General features: G+C 37.3%; 1 protein-coding gene across 3 annotated transcripts in view; it reads left to right on the forward strand.

The window, feature by feature from the left end:
• Positions 1 to 14,853, forward strand: part of LOC139736033 (SH2 domain-containing adapter protein F-like) — a 90,585-nt gene that overhangs the window by 53,563 nt on the left and 22,169 nt on the right. The gene's annotated exons all lie outside the window — the stretch shown is intronic.

Raw genomic sequence — 14,853 nt, forward strand, 5'->3', positions numbered from 1 at the left:
TACGTACGCCACATGATTGTTGTGCACAAGAAAGGCCGGCTGGCAGCCCGAACGAGAAGTTGTTTACAGGATTGACAGCGCGTATGGTAGCGCGCGACGCACTTGTAACAACTGATTAAGTGCGCACTGCTAGTGTAAACATTGTGACGTCAGTGACTTTACGCTTTTTTGCAAGGCCGTGCATGATAGTAAAAATTAATGCACGCACACGTGACTCATTTCAGCGCTTCCAATTGGCTACATTCTTGAACCCATTTTATAAAATATAATATTCTCTATAGATACAAAGTTCTACATTGGGAACCTGTGATTGTGTTCAGAGCTGTAGCTTCTTGCTGATCTTGTTTGGTTATTACTGTCAGCTGACTGTCCATAGTAAACAATTTGTTGCCTTGATGAAGTTTGACAAACCAACCCTAGTAGCATCTTTGGCCAATTTACCTCAGCCTTGATGGGGTCAGATTTGGATTTTATCCACATGTGCCAGCTTGTTAACCTGTTTTAAAGAGAGAGAAAAACAGAATATGTGAGATGGCTGGCTTCATTTACCCACATTCTATGTATTCTTTTTTTTTTTTTTTGTCTTGTAATGCATCATACTATAAAAGCTGACATTAATTTCGCGTACAGATATTTTTGCGAATGAGGAGGTAAAGACATTATTGTGAGTTCTTTTTGTGATTTTGACGCCAAGGCTCGAAGAACACTAGGGCCTGCAATGTTTTAACATGCTAAATTTGCGGCCAAACAGTAATTCTTGAAATTGGCAAGAATTAGACCCTCATGAAAATAATAGCTTTTACAGTACAGTGTATCATACAGCTTCTTTGCTGGGGGAAGGGCAGGGGGAACTGTCACAGGGTACCAACAGTTTACCAAGGGGCTTCGTAATTCTCCAATGAGTGACAAAATTTGACTCTACATGTTATCTCATTATATCTGTTACATCATCCATAGCAAGTATGAGTGTGAGAAACACCCAGATTTCTGGCTGCTACTGTGCAGGACATGAAGGTGTACATTGTATATTTACTTCAAGCATTATTTACTCTCATAGTGTATAACTTTTGTTTTCCTCATTTTGACAATGTAAAGTTATGTGTACAGATTCTGACATTGACAGTGGCATGTTTACCTTTGCCAGTATTGATGAGAAATGGTTTAATCCTTCTGGCTACTAACATTTGATTATATTCCTCTAATAAAAAGTAGATATGCTGTAGAAATTTTAAAAAAAAAATGTTTGGGGAATGGGAATTAATTTGTACATGGCCAATCTCTGCAAACTGTGCTTGTTATTTCAAAGATGAGAGCATTTGTACACAAAAATCATTATCTCACATAATAGTTGTGTGACACTGCTTTTGCAATTTTTCAAGCAAGCATGAAATTTGCCCAAATTTCTGCGTGGGAAAATATTTCATGTTTGTGGTAGGATAATGTTGCATAGAAGCCACTTCCTAACATGCTGTTCAGACCATGTGGCTCATGGGTTGTACAATTACAGTTGGCTTGTCTTTGAGATGTTCTCTTCCAGAAGCTGGATCCAGTGTGTAAATGTCAGGATATGTAAAAATACAATGACGCATTTGAGCACGTACACTGTACAGTGCAAATTCTAGGGCTGTAAGGAAACCACCTTATTTTGAACCTTGCACATAGAAATAATATGGGAAATGTTCCAGACAGTACTTCAAGTTATCGTAAGATTATCAATTGGAAATCTGAATCTTCATCTTCAATTAACAGTAGATGGGAAATTGGCACTGTCTTTTAAGAAGTGCATAAATTATAAGAGAAAAAACTCATTTCAAGATATCGTCTATTTCGTGAAGACAGTTCAAATAATGTTTTCTGTAATATCAAGTGGACTGTTGTTCGTCATGTGGTCAGTGCTCCTCTTTAATAGTTTAAACATATTGTATGTACATGTAGTTAAACCTACAAAATAATTCAGTATTTCCAATAAATTATTTTGTATGTTACCTGAGCAAACTATTCACATACAACTGTACAGTATATTTATAAATTGAGCTCATTATGAATGTGACATTTCCCAATGCCATTTTGCAAAATATACTCATTATGAATACGTAAAGTAGAGAACATGAACAAGGAAGGAAAGGTTCGAGTGTCCCAGCAAGATATACTTCTGCCATATGTTTCTCTTCTTTAATTTTGATGCATGTCGTGGACGCTAGCGGTGTGTCATGAGAGCATATTCAGTATCTGGTTTCAGCGTGACGTCATGGGAGAAAATTTAGGATGACTTATCGGAAATCATTACCATATCTTGACGCTGCTGGTGTTTTTGTTTTGTTGTTGCTTCTTTCTTTTCTCGAGAACTCGTTTTCTTGTGCCTCAGGGAACATTGATGTACGATGTATAAATCTTCCCTCATACAGATTTTGGATTGGTTGTATCACAGTGACCAAGGCAATTCAAGCAGCTAAAGTCTATCCAGTATAAATTCTCAAAAAATCTCAGTCGAAAGTTGTTTCGTGTTTTTTGTTTGTTTGTTTGTTTTTTTTTGGGGGGGGGGGGGGTTGTGAAAGTATATGGCCCTCAGTGCCTTTAATATCTGAACAAATCTATCATTGCTGCTGTAGGATTTCATGATTAAGTATCATTTTGATTGAGTATGGCCATGTTATTTCATCAAGAGTTCAGGCATCATTTTTTATATGTTTCCCATAATGGCACTGTGTCCACACTGTACATGTACAGTATATCTTTCTTCCAAGCAACATAGTCAGTAATTTACCCTTCCATGTCGAACAGTTATTCTGGTTTAAGTTGCTCCGGTATTCATAATTATGCTGGTTTGATAAAGCCCTCAACATCCACTGGTAGAAAATTCTTAACCCATGGAGATCGAACCGATTTTGCTTTAACGTACTTGACAGACATTTCCCATAGACACCTGCCCGAGTATACTCAGGATTATCTTCAAGGAGCTAAAAGAAGATCAAAGCTTGTTATGAAAGATTTCTTTAATAGAAACGTGCTGAAAATAAAAATATTTGTTCGGTCTTGTTTGTGCATTTTTTTTTTTCTGGGGGTAGTTAGTATTTCGAGACATGTTGTGATACACAATTTGTTCTCGTGTACATTAGAAAAGTTGTTAGATACAGCACACACAAATTGTATCCTTGAATGTCTGTGGTTGCTATAAAGATGAAGTCAGTTTCTATGATTAATATCAACATCAATAAATGCACACACACAACTAGATTGTTGCCCTGCCACATTGGTCTATTTTTGGATTAACTATTTTTCTTGCAATTGTAAATCCTCATGTATTGTTGATACTGTAAATTTTGCTTGCTTAAACAGCTGTAGTATCAGGTGTATGGTGCAATGTAGCTTTGTGCAGTGAGGAAGTATACAGTGTTTCTGTTATTTATTCAAATGATAGTACTGTGTTTGTGAACATCTTGACTGTTATATGAATACTATCTCACAAGCAAGTTGATACCTGTTATTGTTAGAGCAACACTGATATAGAAATCTGCAGATGGAAGCAAATATTGTAATCCATGTGATCAGTGGTATGCATTGCCTCAAGTAAGATAACATTCATTCAGTTACTGATTAACATTAAGAACACTTTGAATAAAGTGCTGTATGATAGGCCCTACAGTTTATTTTTAAGTCTCATATGGAGAAATAAATTTTGTAAGATGAACACTTGCTCTCAAGAGTTACATGTTACAATGATGCATTGTGTTAATATGTTGTTATGTGGACTCAAAGCAATGTTCTATGTTTTACCTTGCTCCTTATAAGTGTGTGGTACTTCAGATGGAAATAAGAATAAAAACCCAGGTCAATGTGGAAATATTTATGGCAGCTATAATCTGTGAATATGATGTGAAATAGATTGTCAAAAGTGTTGAAAACTGTTGCCTGGCCTGTGGGGTAATCTGTAGCCAAACTGAGGCAAATTTCAATTTTATACATAATGTATGTCGATAAAATCAAGGCAGCTGTACATTTTGATATGCTGCAGAAGTCCTGTAGTCATGACTTTCACTGTGGACTGTGTGTAAGGTGGATTGAAGTATACATGAGCAAGATTCAGAGAGAGAGAATATTGGTTATCACAAGTCATGGCATACATTCATCTCAAAGGACTGCTGGAAAAAGGGAAACAAATCAGATCTTATTTCAGATAGCGTCAGTCAAGCGAGAATTGTGGGCATTACCTCAAATTGCCCAGTCATTTATTGGAGACTCAATGCCAGAGCCTCATGTTACCATCAAATGTGAATCCCTAGTTAAAACTCATATTAAGACAATAATTTGACAGTACAAACAATCTTGTGTTCTCCTGTATTGAAAAAAAAAAAAATTAACAGAAGCCTGTGAAAACTGCCACTAGAGTAAATTATTATCTACTAGTGTGTGTGTGTGTGTGTGATATCATTGTACTGACTATACATGTAATAGCATTTAGGTTTGAGGATTGACTTTGACAGGTTTGAATGTTAGTGCATGGCAGCCTTGCAGGCATCCTGCCTGTGGTAATGTGGAATTACTCCAAGTTCAAGGTATCCCTCTGTGTCATGCCAATACCACAGCCTGGGTGTTTTGCCAGTCTTATTTTCCAAGGCCCCATTGATCAGGGGATTTAATGCATACTGCCATGTGCTGGGCATGTTTCAACTGAAGCAGATACATGTACATAATTGTAGGCCTATATCTTCCAAAACATGACATAGAAAATTGGAAGAGATGTGCCTGTATACTGTATACGCCATATATTTCGCGAGTCTAAATTTTCACAAATCGGGAATTCTTGACGATTTCGCGAGTGGTTAAATTCGCGATCGTGGAGTCCTGTAGTGACCTGTACTGAATGGAGAAATGTACACACGTACGTCACATCCACATCGGGATCAGAGCCAATATTTTCGCGTGTCTTTAATTTCGCAAATAGCACCTGACTCGCGAAATTCATGAAAATAAAAACATCACAAAATATTCGGCGTATACAGTATATGCTTCATACTGAGAAAAGTTTCTTGTGCTAGTTTTCTAGTACATTGCAGGTCACTGCCCTTTTGCAAATCTTCTAAATTTCTAACCATTGCAGATATCCTTCTCTAACTCTGCCCTGATGTAATTTTGTAGCAAACAATGATGCATGTAGCATTTGTTCCTCTGTCTTTACCTTCCTAACATTACTCAATGAGATTTGTTTAACAAAGCAAGAACATATTAGTCACCATGAAAGAATGATCACTGTTCCCTGACTGGAAATTCCTTTGTATCTGTTACAGTTGTGAGTACCTATACTTTTACCAGGAAATAATGCATGCTCCAAAGTCCAGTATTACAAATGTGTTACAGCTCATATGAAAGTCCTTCATTAAGATTAGCATGATTTTGTAAAAATGAATGCAGCATGATATGTGATACAACTTGTAGTAGTGGTGCAACATATACCACAAGAGCCAGAGAGAACAGATGAGATGGGGACAGGTATACAATATACTGTACGAGCTGAAATTTTCGCGTACAGATATTTTCGCGAATTGCTACTTGGAGGACATTTGCGCGTGTTGTTAATTTCGCGGTTGCGAAGGTCTAACTGAACGTAACTATTTGCGCGTTGTTATTTTCGCGTGTTGTCATTTTCGCGGTTTAAAGGTGATTCGCGAAATTCGCGAAAATAAAACCACCGCGAAAATTTCAGCTCGTACAGTATACGAATTGTACACATAAATAGATATGTTGAAAGGAAGAGGAGAGAAGGTTTCAGAAATCTTATGCTGGTCTTTGGTCACTGTAAAACCAGAAACATTGGCAGCGTGTAACTTTCACAAATTAGAACTAAAGACATTTTTCATGACATGGAATCTTTCACAATTTGCCACTGGCATTTATTGCATTGCATAGACAAAAACTTTTGTGAACCTTGGCCTCTCGTGATATTCATGAAACATTCGTGCGTGTGAAAATTTCTGGTTTTACAATACACATCTTTTTTAATAATATATTATTGTTTATGTATGGATTATTTTGATGTTACATGCACTTTTACATTCATGATGATTCATTATTTATTGATACCAATAGGTCTGATACCTGTGTATAGAATTTTCTGAAAATTTTGAAGCAGTCCATGTCTGTATTGTATGTCTACAAGTAGAATGCACTGCATTTATAAGATAAAAAGTTTTTATAGGATAATTGCATTAGAAATGTTAAGATTATTTTACATGAAATTTGTGCTTTAAAGCTTTACATGGTGCATGTATTTATGTCATTCTAACAGTCCTACTGACGACATTAGTGATAATATCAAGTGAATTAAAGCTCTCTGTTTTTAGGCAGTTCTAAAGAAGACACAAATAGGGTATAAGTGTGTAAAGGAAGCTGTGAAATCAATTTATCATCCCAGGCATGCTTGATATTTGATGACAGAGCTATAGATACCCATAGGTTGATATGATGGGCGGTTTGCTGCTGATGGCACAGCGATCCTTTAATGCCGGCCACATGTCTGCCTCAGTTTAACAACAGATGAGTCATGCTTGGCTGATGATGTTTGGCCTAAGAAATGCAGTGGATGCAAGTCATACACATTGGGAATTGCTGGTTGACAAGTTTGATGGTGTGCAAGTTGTGGCGAAAGCTGAGAGGGGGACTTGTAACCTGAGGATGGATAGAGGAATAAAGGGGAAACAAAAATACGGAGATGGAAATGAAGAACTAATATTCTGTGCATTATACTTCCATCAAGAAACATGAATGTGTGGTAGGTAAAGATTGTGTGAACAGATTTGGCAGACTTTCTGTTTTTCCATCAAGTGGAAAGACTTGATATTGCTAATAATTACTTTGATGAGTTGTTTGTGTCATGAATTTTGGGTAAACAGCATTTCTTGGACGAGCTGTAGAAAACGATGAATATAGGAGAAAGGATTGCATGAATGTTTCATGTTTATTTAATGGAAATGAAAATAAAGTTGAATTGAAATTCTGAATTGAATTGAATGCTAACGGAGATTTAAAAAAAAAGAAGAAATATGATACTGTAGATAGAGAGGAGGAAGGAATATGTGTTAGCAAGCTATTGTATGAAATAAGTAGAGATATAGAGGTAATAATGAATGGTGTTTGTATCAAGTAGGAAAGTTGGACTGCTACACAGAATTAGCTGTCTGACATTTTTGGCAATCACCGAAATGAGAACACACTGATATCATTCCTGTCCAGAGAACAGTGGGGATACAATCAGCAGGAATAGTATTGAATGTGACCAGCTTGCCAAGTGGGATTTGATGAACTACATTGAACCTGAAGCTATTCTCTTCCTCAGGCTCATCGACAGCTTCTCTTCTTTCCTAAATATGTGGTTATTATTGTTTTGATGACATTGTTGTTTTTTTCGGGGGGGGGGGGGGGGGGGACATACCAGATGCCTCAACATGTTCATGGAGTTTTAGTATTGAATATTAATTATCACCATTTTGCATATCTAGAATATATTAAATGCACTTTTTCTATTTACTAAGAATTGCAGCCCTTTCAGGGAATTGACATATGCAAGGACATATTTAAGTACCGGTATCAATTGTTTTAGTTAAATTGAAATGTGAAGAACATATTTTATAATGACCACAGATGTGCTTTGCCTGTCCTATCTTCTTCCCATTAAAACTATATCTATACATGTATAGATGGTATGCAAGATGAAAGCAGAGGATTTAATTTGAGTAATGTTCTTATATCATTGAAACTGTAGACCTATATGACATGAGCAAAATGGTTTGACTGAACATTGGATACAAATAATTCATCTTCTTCTCATACTGCACTACCCATGGAAAGACACAAACGTTTGTGAAATTTTTGGTGACAAATATGGGCTTTGTAAAATACTAGATGATATGGGCTGAAGAAAATGCAAATAACAGCCTTGAGAAAAGGTTAGCTTGGCTTTAGTGGCTGACGCCACTCAGCATGGACAGCAATGCATGTGTCTGGTCTGATGATAATCACCAACGGCCATCTTATGTGGCCTGATGCATGCACTCAAATGATCTGCCATCCCCGTTATCTGTATTCATATGAGCAAAGAATCTCTATCTCTGCAGAGAGAGAGAGAGAGAGAGAGAGAGAGAGAGAGAGAGAAAGGGGGAGGGGAGGACAATGGGAGGGGACGGACAGAAAGAGAGAGAGATATTTTATATATGCCATATATTTAGCGGGTTTAATTTTTCACGAATCGGGACTTCCAGACAATTTTACAAGTGGTTAAATATGTGTTCATGGAGTACAATACTGAACAGAGAAATGTATGTGTGCATGTCACATTTATGTCTGGGTCCGAGTTGATATTTTCGCATGTTGTTTAATTCATGAATAGCACCCATCTTGCAAAATTTGCAAAAATAAAAACTTTGTGAAATATGTGGCATTTACAGTATAGAAAGAATGCACAGTATCCACAGTGAAATTCAGAGTCTTTTGGTATTATTGGAATTGTGCAAAAAGGGCTGAAATAATTACGTTGCTTGTAATAGTGGTATGTCCATAGTCTCGCTTTTTCTTCAATCATATCACTTCTTTATATTCAGTTTTCTCCTCTCTTTCCTTTTCTTTGATAATATTAAATGTTATTTTGCAACAGACATACATGTACAATGTAAGTATATAGGATAGTTTTACAGTGTACATATATAAAAGATCATTTTTGAACTGTGAGGAGGTCAGGTCAATACAGTAATACTATTGGTATCAATCTTTGCTTAAGTCTCACCTTTGCATTTAAGAGTGTAACACACACGCATATGCACACACACACACATTCACTAATTTAATTGTTTTCATCTGCCATGAGTGTGTAATTGTATTCTAACCTTTTGAATTGCTTCTTCTGTACAGTAGTGCAATGATTTATTTTAACTCAAGGAAATGAACAGTGAAAGTGCGGGAAACCAGTATTCTACTGTAGAGTATGTACTTTCACTCCAAGACAGGAGTAAACATACGTGTAGATGAGTGTTATTCATGTCCATTGTACAGGTGTAGTAATATCAGTCGTGTTCATCACTTCATTGGTAGTCTACGCTTGTTTATGGTGGCTTGTTCTTCCCCTCTGCTGTATTTGACGTTGTCAGATATCATCAGACATTCAAATAGAGTTACAAGGTCATGGAGATATAGATAATATTCCAGGCAGGGAAAGTGCAGGTGACATTATAAATGTGCAATGATCATATTGTCCAGAATGGTCAGTGGAAATGTCCAATCAGCACATCCCGCATTCCTTGATTTTGAAAGTTTTTTGTTTTTAAGAGCCTTTTTTTTTCTTCTTTTAGTTTATACCCTTTCTGTTGTATTTCTCCAACATCTTTAAATCTTGAAAATCCTTATTTCTGCCATATCCATTTATATATCTCCCTCTCTGATTTCATATGGCTTCTTTCATGTGAACTGTTTGTAACAAGCATTCTTTAAAATGAGGTCAGCAATTTTGTCTGAGATGACTAAATAGCTGATATCTTGTGTGTATGAATGTTATCAGCAAACAGCCTACACATTCCTATACATATTCTCCTTCATTTAATTGCTGACGTCAGGAATTTTTTTTCCCTGTGAGAATGCATGCATGTTGCCAATTGCTAAGGTACAGTCACACCTTGCTTGCTGTGACAATATATGCCTTCCTGCTCATCATAAATGATGGTTATTATGATTTAGAATGTTCATAGAGTAGATCAAATTTCAGGGATTTATGCAATTTTCTTTTAAAGTTTCAGGAAAAGAAGGATGTGTGTGCTCTGTGCTGCTTTCTAATTATGTTGAGTATTACTAATGCAACCTGCGTAGTGAAGGCACAATCACCCCTGGCTGAGAGAGGCACACTGGTTTCTCTGTTGTATGGGATTCATGTTCCATGCTCAGGTATCTCATAGTGGAAAAGGAGGGTGCTTTAGGGCCATTCTCACTTGATGGTTCTGCAAGGATATAATTTGCCAATATTTACCCTTCCGTTCACACTCAATCATAGTAATGCAGTTATTCAGCACTGCTCAAAATCTCACAGTATTGATCACCATGGGCATTTATTGCACACTAGCTCACCCACATGACTCAGTGTGTCCTTTCCTAGCTTTCTACTCAAAGTCTCAGCGTGCTGGAATGTGTTAGCAGGACACAGCTAAACAAAGTGATGGCTCTCATGTGTCTGTAGATACAGATTGTAAACAAGTGGTTGATACTAAATAATAAAGAAAATAATGAGTTAACCGTGAGACAGTAACCCCCTCCCAGTCAAATGATGTCACTGCTCTGTTATGATAACTTACAGTGATTGGCTGCAGTGTAAATAGTGTATCTGTGTTTAATGTCATTAAAAAAAAAGAAGTTTAGTGAAGATTTGATGTGAAGGCAAGTGGAAGACTTGTGTGAGTTGACCTCATCATTTGCATAAATGTTATTTCGATCAATTTGACTTGGTCCTCTAAAACATATGAAAAATTATTCCATCATTTTGTTGTTTTAGGGGAAATTTCAATGAAACTTCCTTGTATCAGTTTAATATTGCATATTTTTGGTTCTTGTTGTTGAATGTGGAATAGCATCTGGCTTTAAATGTTCAAGTTTCGAGAAAACAGTGAAGTGCCAAAGAACTGATGAAATGCCTCTCGCCAGAAATTACACTTTATAGCTTTCATGAATAAGTGAAGCAAAGGCAAAAAAAAAATAGGAAAAGGGGGGGGGGTAGAGTTTTAGTCATTACAAGCTAATTTCACTACTTTAACAATTCAAACCTGGTGTTCAGATAAGTATTACTATTAGCCCTGGATTTTAGTACACAGTCTGCATTTGACCAACCAATATCTCAGCCATTAAACTGGTCCATCAAATCTGATCATCAGCTCTCTGTAGAGATTCTTGGATGCAAATTACTTTTTTAATGACCCTATCCCAAGTCGTATGCATGATATGTGAGTATTCCATACAGCAAGAAAATGATATGATGCATGCAAAGAAATGCCTTGCTTTAATATTTTGTATATTGGCTTAGTCCGCATAATATGGGTATACAAGTGTTGGATACCTGGTATACATGTGTAGGTTATATTAACCCGGTTGAGGACGAGTCCCGAGTATACTTGGGCAGGTGTCTATGGGAAATGCGTGTAGTAGCAAAACCAGTCCGTCCTCAACAGGTTAATGTACTTGAATATAGACAGCAGTGGTGGTGACCCCGTAGGGCCTTCAAGGAGCTATCATGCCAGGGAGGACATGAAGTCGTCCATATTCCCAGGAGGGAAGCTAAAAGAGAAAATTAACCTTTTCATTTTTTTTAATGTATAATCTGAATTTTAAGCAGACATGCCAGGAATCTCTCTTTTTTTTGGGAGGGGGAGGGGGGTGGTAGGGAATGCTGAGTCACTAGAAAAGTACATGTTCTCCCTCAGTACCATCATCTTGCAAGATTTTCTTTTTGAAATCTTTAAATCTGCTTAGAATGTGGAAGATATGTACAGACTATAAGAAGATAGAATGACTTCAATTTCTGCTTGAGCACTAAATTGAAAACACTTTACTTCGTCATTTTTGTGAACATTATAGGTGCTGTGCAAGAGACTTCCCCTTTCATTGAGAATACTGTAAAAGCGATTATTTCTTTGCAAGTGTTTTTGCACTGAGCCAAATAAGATGAATTTCATATGTTTTTAGTTCCACGGAATCAAGATAATCAAGATCTAATAATGGTACATATAGCAAGCTTGTAACAAACGCGCTAGTCTTGTAGTCGCGCATTTCGGAAATTTCCACTTTCACAGTATTTGGGATTTCCCTCAATTTCCAGTTACTCATTGTGTAAATTTGTTTGTAATTATGCAATATCATTGTGTAGTGATGATGAAACACTATATACTCCGATTGCATTGGCAATACCCGTTGCTTCATTCATCCATGAAATGTTTCTTCTTTGGTTTTTCTGTCAGTAGATAACAATTACCCCTTTCAGTAACTCCTCTGGCTCGGGCCAGGCTCGAGCTAAGTTGTAAAATTTTGAGTTTATGAATGGTTCAGGCCAAAGTGGCCCGTGCCAGGAGTGAACTATTTTAGCGCTGCTGAAGCTAGCAAGAGGCGCGGACCATGCCAGGCTCGGGCCTGGTGCCGATCAAAGAGTTTGTGAATGACAGCAGCGCCAGGCTTGGGCCAAAATTCCTTGGGCGGTCAAAGGTCACAATTACCTGGCTGTGCCCTCCGCCAGAGCATGTTTAGTTACCATGGTAGTTATCCCTTACATGGCCGAGTTCGTGAATGGGTCATCGTAAAAGTAGCGCGGCTCTGCTATAGTTACTGAACGCAATTTTTACTGCTTGGCGCGGGCCAAATTAGCTTGGGCCAGGAGCTGGCCAAAAATGCATGAGTTACTGAAAGGAGTAAATGACAGTCAGTGGGATATAGGATTTGAGACTGGTGCATGATTGCATTTCCACAAAAATATAAACACAAAAACTGGAAATTTTTAAGATTTTATTTTCAAGCTATATACTTGGGTGACCCGCACGTCGTCATAGTTAATGTTTGCGCATATTTGAATCACATTTCACCACTGAAATTCTTTGAAATCCAACTCACATACAGGAAAAATGCTGAAAATTCCAATGGAATCACAAGCTCACTGATCGATATCGAAAATTTGCAGCTATCGTCGTCAAACGCGAACGATGCGAAATAGCTGTGCGCTAAGGAAGGGGCCCGCAACTCGTCACCCGCGCTCCCATAGACAAAGCACGTAAAAGACGTGTGCGGGTGACAGCGATGCTCCCATAGACATACACGTAAAAGATGCGTGCGGGGACAGTGGTGATACTTATAACACGTAGGGTCCTATTCCGATTAAAATTTCCGATTTTCGCGAAAAACTGTTCAGTTTTCACCAAAATTTGCTTGGCCCTGCCAAGTTTCAAGCATACTGAACACAGTCCCGGGCATAAATTTTTGTTCAGTGCGCTTAAAACAATTTTAAGCGGGGGGTGACGGTATTCGGGCCCCTGACGAGGTGCGGATACCTCGCTATACATGGCAAGTTGAGAGGTGATGATATCATCAACTCACTATTTGCATATTCATATTGATTTTTCAAGAACTCTTGTGAAAATTTGTGAAACTTTTCAAATGCCTAACTTCCCCCTGAATTTCATCCAATTTTAATCAAATTTTCACTGTTGTGCTTGTACAATGTTACTATCTCTTTTCAGACTAAATTTGAACTGGTACAGAATTCCCTTTTAAAAAACTCTTGCTCAAATCAGGCTTGTTTGCTGCAGTAAGAGGACATAATATGGGAGAGAGCAGGGTATTATGGGAGGTCGTGTTTTTGCCTTGTGTTACATCAAATCAATGTATCCAAAGGTCTGTACCAGCAGGTTGTTATCATGACCATCCCCATTTCATAAACAATTTGTTTTGGCCCTCATTCAAATGACTCATATGCAATTGATAATGCACAAATGGGTTTTCATGATGTTGACACTGAGATAAAAAGTTGTTAGAAAAAACTTTGCCATCAGTGGAAAGGGTTAAAGTTAAAAATCCAATCCACGGTAAAGTTGACTTTACCAAATACTGTAAAATTAAACAAACAGAGCTGGGGGGGGGGGGGGGGGTGGGGGGAATTAATTGCAGTCAAGCATATTACAGGAAAACTATGTAATTTCAAGTTTCATATGATTTCTCATCACAGTTACTGTATGAGCTGAAATTTTCGCAGTGGTTTTATCGCCTTTGAACCGCGAAAATAACAACACGCGAAAATAAAAACGCACAAATAACTAAGTTCAGTTAGACTCTCGCAACCGCGAAATTAACAACACGCGAAAACGTCCTCCAAGTAGCAATTCGTGAAAATATCTGTACGCAAAAATTTCAGCTCGTACAGTATATCAGGCACAGTCATGCAAATTAGATTCATAAGGCAAAGATGTGATGGCCATATGCTGTAACTCTTCCATTCATTTACACTTAGATGAGCAGAAAGTTTCCACTATTAATCATGAATCGGAACAAATTTTATTGATTATGTTCTGCAAAATATGCTTAGCTATAATTTCCATAACTTTTCTTTCTAACTTGTGGTTTAATTTTGAAAGTAAAACTGTTACTCTGCTCTGTTGTATATTAGTAGAATACATTAGTTGAACTTTGAGGAAGATCAAACAGTCAGTTTCAAAAGTTACAAATTTTTAAAGTTTCAGTACTGCCATCATTGGGTGAGAAGACTATTACGGTTTGTGATGTCACATGTGTTTAATGATATCTATAGAGAAAATATAAAGAGAATTCCACAAAATTTCATTTTTTTAAAGGACATATTCCCTCAACTTGTATACGGACACACAGTTTGTGTAATATTATTTCCCCTGTTTTCTGAAAGAGGCAAGTCAAGTGCTCTTTTTTGATGTGAGAGAAGTGAAAACATCTTGAATTTTTTGTATATTTTCTTTATATTGTTCTACCCATACGGATATCACAAGCTATTGTAGTCTTCTCATCCAATGATGGCAGCACAGAAACTTTAAAACTTCATGACTTTTGAACAGATTGTCTGATTTTCCTCAAACTTTCACTGATATGTTCTACTAATATTGCTGCATTCACTCAATCCACGCATACATTGAAGGTAAACTTGTCCTTTGAAGATGATGCAAACAAGTATGCTGTGAGTTCCCCACTCCCACTCCCCCCCCCCCCCCATGCGCAGCTATGTGTATGAAAGTAGACATTGTGCGCACAGCATGTACAACGTAACTAGAAAAAGTACATATATAGAGAGAGAGAAATGATGTTTTGTATACATTATGGTTATGT

Source organism: Diadema antillarum, unplaced genomic scaffold (assembly GCF_040938485.1).
Source record: "Diadema antillarum isolate AM-2024a unplaced genomic scaffold, OU_Dant_1.0 seq00000620_RagTag, whole genome shotgun sequence".
NCBI lineage: Eukaryota > Metazoa > Echinodermata > Echinoidea > Diadematoida > Diadematidae > Diadema > Diadema antillarum.